The sequence below is a fragment of the Myotis lucifugus genome, unplaced genomic scaffold, assembly GCF_000147115.1.
Source record: "Myotis lucifugus unplaced genomic scaffold, Myoluc2.0 scaffold_138, whole genome shotgun sequence".
In the NCBI taxonomy this organism is placed as follows: Eukaryota; Metazoa; Chordata; class Mammalia; order Chiroptera; family Vespertilionidae; genus Myotis; species Myotis lucifugus.
Genome location: NW_005871186.1, coordinates 408,930 through 415,890, shown reverse-complemented (window position 1 = coordinate 415,890; position 6,961 = coordinate 408,930).

Here is a 6,961-nt window from a genome sequence, read left to right as displayed (position 1 = left end):
ACGTTCAGAAACAGAGCCCAATACCCTCCTATTCCTTTCCATTCAGAGTCTGATCCCTTAGAACTACGCCCACATCTGTCCCACCTGGACTCCTCCCCTTACCTGGGCCACTATCCTGAAAGGCAGGGTCTGTACAGATCCAGCTACACTGTTCTCTTTCTCCAGGATTCTCCAGATCTTTCTTAGTTTCCTGCTTCTTGTAGCCATCTCAACAGAGCAGGGCCCTCTTCCATTAGGCCTAGGTTGGGTAGAAGGATTGGAACTAGAGTCTCCTCCATGCCCTCAGAGTAGTCTGTGTCTCTAAGACAGTATTCAACAAAAACACTAATCCTTGGTGCAGGGAAAGGCTCCAGGACCAAAGGCAGGAGGGCTGGGCTTTAGCCCTTGTTCACAGACTGCTGAGACCCGTAGAGCAAGCTCCTGCCCCTTTGAGGCCCTCAGTTTTGCAATCTGTAGAAAGAGGAAATGGGCCCCTCAATCCGCAGTCACCTGACTAATAATACTTTGCCCTTATAGACTGCTTGGGAGTTTAGTTTCACTCCTGCATCAGATTTGATCCTCCCAACAACCTACTTCCATTTACAAATGAGAAGGCTTAGGTTCCCAAGGGACCAGACTTGCCCAAGGTCACACAGTAAGTCGCAGGCAGAGCCTGGGCTAGAGTCTGTGAATCCTGAACCGTCCATCTCTCGTCCCTCGAACTCTATTATACCAGGACTCTGGCTGTGTGACTTTCTCTGACCCGTTGTCCAATCTGCAACAGGGCTGCTGTGAGGATCAAACCAAGGCAACGAAGGAAGCTGTGCTTTGCAAACCATAGAGAAAGGACAACAAAAAAAAGACGGACAGTTACTAATTCTGTTATCTTGGCTAAGGCGCCCCCAGGTGTCCATCCCGGGTCGCTCAGCTTGCGCAGGCGCTCTTTGGTGTTTACAGCGGCCGCCAGGTCCTGCATTTGCGCCTGCGCTTCCAGCCGGGGCTGCCCAATGTCCTCAAGCTGCACGTTGTCGGACGCGGCCCCAAGTACTGCAGTGAGCTCCCTGGGGCCCCTGTCAGCTCCGAGGCGTCTCCAAAGCCCCGCAGCAGCGGCGATCTGAGAAATGGCAGGAAGAAGCAACCGCTCGGTCTCCATCCTCCTCCTCTCCTGGGACTCCAGCATCTCCGTTACCGGTTCAGTAAACCACGAGTGCCGGTTCTGGCGCCCCCTCACGGCAGACATGGCGGCCGCAGTGAATTAGACCAGAGTGGCCCATGCACTGCCTCGTGGGAGCCTTAGTTCAGGGCTAGAACCTTTCTGGAGTTGGAACGCGGTAAAGACTACATTTCCCAGAAGCCCAAGAGACAGAGACGCAAAGGGCTCGGGGCATGGCGGGAGATGGAGTTTGGGGACCGTAGTGGGTTTGTGCTGGCAGAGAAACGAGTTAGAGCAGTTGAACTGCTTGCTCTGGTGTTCGCCTTGCGTGTTCGAGGTAGGTAATACATAGTAGCTGTCATAGGAGGAGAGTAGTGTTGTTAGAGCTGAGTTTGGAAAGAATACTACTCATTACCAGTATGCACTTCCTACAGGGCTTTCACCCCCATAACTCCTTGGAGACTCCTCTCAACAGGCATCCACATCGCCAAGGGCTCTCGTACTGAGGTTGAATAGAACGTGTTTGGGGTGATCGAAATGTTCTCTATCTGTAATAACACAACAGGGACTAGTTTGTGGCTACCGAACACTTGACATGTGGCTAAGTGCCATGGAAAAATAAACATGTTTTTATTTAATTAATTTTATTCTTTAAACAATTTAAATTTAATTAATCACTTACATTTAATTTAAATAGCCACCTGTGGCTAGTGCCTACCCTATTGGACAGTGTCGCAGTAAACTAGACCTCTTAGCATTCAACACCAACCATCATCTTCCTGCTTTGTGAGACTTACACTTCAGTTTTCTTCCTGCCCACTCACTACTTTTTTATTTTGAATTTTTTGTTAAACTTATTGGGGTGACATTGGTTAACAGGATCATATAGGTTTCAAGTGTATAATTCTATTTACAAGATCTGTGTATTGCCTGTGTGCCCACCACCCCAAGTCAAACCATCTTCTCTCGCCATATACTAGGCCCTACTCACTACTCCTAATCTTTGCAGATTCCTTAGCTGTAAAATTTTTCCCAAGGACATACTGCAGTTATAAAATGTCATAACACACCATCTGTTGAGTAACTACTTTCTTACTCACTGAGCAACTTTGTTCTCTAAAATCATAGACTATCAGAAACTTTGCTGTTTGAAATTATATAAGTAAGACTGAAACTCCAACCTGGAGGATCTAAATCGCTAAGCAGACAGGGCTTACAACCCAGGAACAGAGATTCAGATAAGATTTCTGAACATAATATACCACATTTACCTTAATTTTATTCTTTCCAAGCAAACAGTACTCTGGGTTCACTCAGCAATCCAGACCTGATGTTGGCTGCTTTATACACAGCTATTTGCTTTGAGCCATCAAAAGATTGCTTCATTTAAATGTCACCTAGCTTTTCCGTGCTGATAGCGCTCTCGCAAACATGGGGAACATTCCTAAAACCTGCCGGACTTTCTGCAGGAAGTGTGGCAAGCATCCGCCCACAAAGTGACACAGTTGGGCAAGGACTCCCTATGCCCAGGGAAAGCGGCATCATGACAGGAAGCAGAGTGGCTATGGTGGGCAGACTAAGCCGATTTTCTGCAAAATGGCTAAAACTACAAAGATTGTGCTGACGCTTGAATGCAGTGAGCCCAACTGCAGATCTAAGAGAATGCTGGCTACTAAGAGATCCAAGCATTTTGAACTGGGAGATAAGAGAAAGGGCCAAGTGATCCAGTTCTAAGCTTCATATTTTTTTATTTTTTAAAAAAATATATTTTTGTAATAAAAATAAAATAAAACAAATCTTTTAATGGATTTCAGAGAGAGGAAGGGAGAGAGATAGAAATGCCAATGAGAATCAATTGGCTGCCTCCTGCATGCCCCCTACTGGGGATCAAGCCCAAAACTTGGGCAGGTGCCCTGACTGGAAAATCTGGTTCAACGCTCAACCACTGAGCACACCAGGTGGGCTAAGCTTCATATTTTGTTTTATTATGTGACAATACAATCTTGAGGATAAAAATAAACAAATAAATAAGTAATAAATGTCGCCTACCCTTCACCTCTCTTAAAGCCTATAACTTACTTTTCCTTTGTGTTCAGTGGGACAGCACATGGTTCTTCTGGTGTGTTGTCTTCCTCATTGCCATGGATCAGTAAACCTGACTTTGTTGGACTCTGGGTGTGTCCCTGGCCAGCTCTGGCTGATTGGGCTAGAGCAGTCTGGAATACTGGTATCCTCCAGGTTCAGTCACTCCACATACTCTTTTTAGATAACCTAATTCACTTTCATCCATATGCCGATGACTCCCCAACTTCCAGCTCGGGCCTTTCTGCTGCCTCTGGGACACCTTCTGGTTGACTTACAGGTCCCTTAAACTCAGTGTGTTCAAAACGGAACTTTTTTGGGGGCGGGGTAGGGTAGGGGGTAGAGCAACCACTCTTCACTACTGTGTTCCAAGTAAGAACTAAGCACTGACCACCTCTGACCTTGAGATGAGTGGGGACACTCCTCACCTGGGCCAGGTACCACTTCACCCACTGTCTTCAAACTGCATCATACTGAATCAAATTTTTTACATAGGTCAGTGTCCTAAAACCTTAGAAAGTTGGGAGGAGTCTGGGGTGGGGGCAGGGGGAGTGGGCAAGGAAAGGTAGAAACTGGACCTGAATTTTTCTGCCCCTTCCTTGGCCCTTCAACCAAAGGGCAGAGCCTCAAGGAGGAGGCTGCAGAGGAGATTCCACCCGTCTCCTCTCTTTCTCTGTATCTCTCATGGTCCTCCTCCCTTGAAACCCTTCCAGTCCAGTCCGTATCTGTCCCCATCCAGTCTCCAGTCCCTTCTAGTGCCTTAAGAATTTCACCGCCACCTGCCTTCACAGAGCCTAGTGGCTTTCCCCTGGGGGAAGCGCTCTGTGGGGAGGGGGTGTTTGGGGATGTGTGGTCTGTGCTGCTGGGAGGGTGGGTGAGTGCTGTGGGAGGAAGCTTCCTTTGGGCTGTGCCCGGTTTTCTCCAGGCTGAAACCAAGCCCACTTCTACATCTTGAGGATTTAACTTCTTTGTGAAGAACCCTCTTGCTACTTCATTCCACTCCACTCTGCTCCATCTCATCTACCAGAGGAGACTGCATTTCTCTTATTCACTTATAACTTTGACCTAACTGCTTAGGAAATAAAAGGGTTCATCTTCGCCTTTCCTGCCCATATCAAAGCATTTTTCACATTGGCCCATATGGAATGATGCCCAAATCACAGGTTTCTCCCCGTGGTGGGTGCAGTTTCAGTTCACCCCATCCCAAAGCTGTTTTCCCTTCAAAGAAATAGTCAGTAGTATGTGCATGTGGCATGTAGGGAAATCAGGGGTCCCAAGACCCCATTAATGACAGATGAACTCATTTCCCTCAGACCCTAAGTGTTTTGACCATTTCACACTTTTACACTATCTAATTTTTAGTTCTATATAATTTAATTTATAATCTTTGGTGGACCACGCGTTATAGACACAAACAACTAATTAAAGAAAGCATAAAAAAATAAGCCTGTAAATTTGCCTCACTGTGATTGTGACCTCAGATCCTTGCATTTATCCAAACAAAGGCGCAGGAGGGTGGGTGGGTGGGAGGTAATCAACCCAGGACCTTGTATGGGTATATGCATGGCCCATGGACACAGACAATGGGGTGGTGAGGGCTTGGGGGAGGGGCAGGGGCGGGGTTTAGGGGGGTTAAAGGGTACATATGTAATACTTTAAACCAGCGGTTCTCAACCTGTGGGTCGCAACCCCTTTGGCGGTCGAACGACCCTTTCACAGGGGTCGCCTAAGACCATCCTGCATATCAGATATTTACATTACGATTCATAACAGTAGCAACATTACAGTTATGAAGTAGCAACGAAAAGAATTTTATGGTTGGGTCACAACATGAGGAACTGTATTTAAAGGGCCAGAAGGTTGAGAACCACTGCAGTTTAAACTATAAAGAATTATCTTTTAAAAAAGAAAATAATATTGTTTTAAAGCTACTCTGTTATTAAACTAACAGCAGCTCTGTGGGAACAATATGGCAGAAATACCAAGGAAGCCAAATACTTTAGGCTTTATTTAAGCAGCTAGAATTTCTCTGGACAATTAAAAACTGTTGTTAAGGTATCTAGTGAGCATCTGTAAGGCCTGACTAAAATGAAAATTAAAAAAAATTTTTTTTTAAAGAAAACTGATACAAAGCATATCCAGATGTCACTAAGACTGCAAAGCATGGCTAAGAAAAAGAAAAAAAGAAGAGCAATAATCATATCCTATTTGGCTTTTTATGTACCAGGAATAAAAGGTAACTCATTCCCACAAGTGTCATTTGTGAAAACTGTTTGTAAACAGCAGTCTGAACCTTTTAGATAACAAATTAGAAACAAAAAATAAACGTGTTAAAAAGAAACAAAAACAACAACATTGTTGGATTTCAAGAAATATTAGAAAGTATTTCAGACATGTATTTCCAATGTTAGGACACACAGATCTAGCTCCTTTGTATTTCATTGAATTCCATCTTGTGGATGTACCATGACATAGGTAACTATTTGTCCTGTTACACACTCCAGAGCAACTGCTGGGTCCAAGGGTGTGTGTGTGTGTGTGTGTGTGTGTGTGTGTGTGTGTGTGAGAGAGAGAGAGAGAGAGAGAGAGAGAGAGAGAGAGAGTCAAAGTGCTCTCCCAAAAAGTTAGACCCATTTATACTCCCACTAGCAGGAATGATGGATTCCACTTCCTCACAATTCTAACCAACTCTGAATATTAGTCAATTTCTTTTTTAATTTTTTATTTTGAGAGTATGTGTATTAAAGCTGGGAACAGTGAAGTGGAAAGGCTTGGGATAGAAGAGGCAACAGGAGAGACGAGGTAGGCTGCATTGGCTCGCAGGAAAGTCACAGAAAAGAGGGCCTTGGAGATGGGTAGTGGGGGTTAGCCTGGGATGAGCTGCTGCTGCCCATTGCTCCCCTAGTTGCAAGTCTTGTGGGGAACCTTAGAGTTTAGGAGATGCATGCCTGAAAGGGAAGAAGGGCATGGGTGTGCTTGTGAGAGGGACAGCTCGCCTTCCATTTCTTAATTTTTGGCAATCTGATGAGTGAAAAAATGGCCTCTTATTCATACTTTAACTTGCACTTCACTAATAATGCATAGTTTTATTTTTTGCGGGCATTGTTTTCTTTCTTTTGATAAAAGTCATTGTCCATTTTTACAGGGGTTTCTGTTCTTTAGTTGACCTGTGGAAGTTCTTTATATCTTCTGGATTTTACTAATTGGCTATACAGTAGTTTTCCCTAATCTGAGGGGATACAATCCAAGACCCCCCAGTGAATGCCTGAAACTATGGATAGTACTGAATTCACAATATACTATGTTTTTTTCCCTATACATACACAACCATGATAAAGTTTATGGTTTCTCTTTGGCATAACCAAACTGCTGCCATCATTACTCTTATACTTTGGGGAAACTATTAAGGAAAATAAAGGTTATTTGAACACAAGCACTGTGACACCTTGACAGTTGGTCTGATAACCAAGATAGCTACTAAATAATTAATGGGCAGGGAGCACATACAGCATGGATACCCTGGACAAAGAATGAGTCACATCCTGGTGGGAAAGAGCAGGAAGGTGCAAGATTTATCATACTACTCAGAGGGTGTGTAATTTAAAACTTACGAATTGTCGTTTATTTCTGGAACTTTTCATTTAATATTTTGGGGTAACTGAAGCCATGAAAAGCAAAACGGTGGATGGGGGACTACTGTATATGTTACAAGCATTTTCTCCTCATTTATTGCTTCTCTTTTTACTT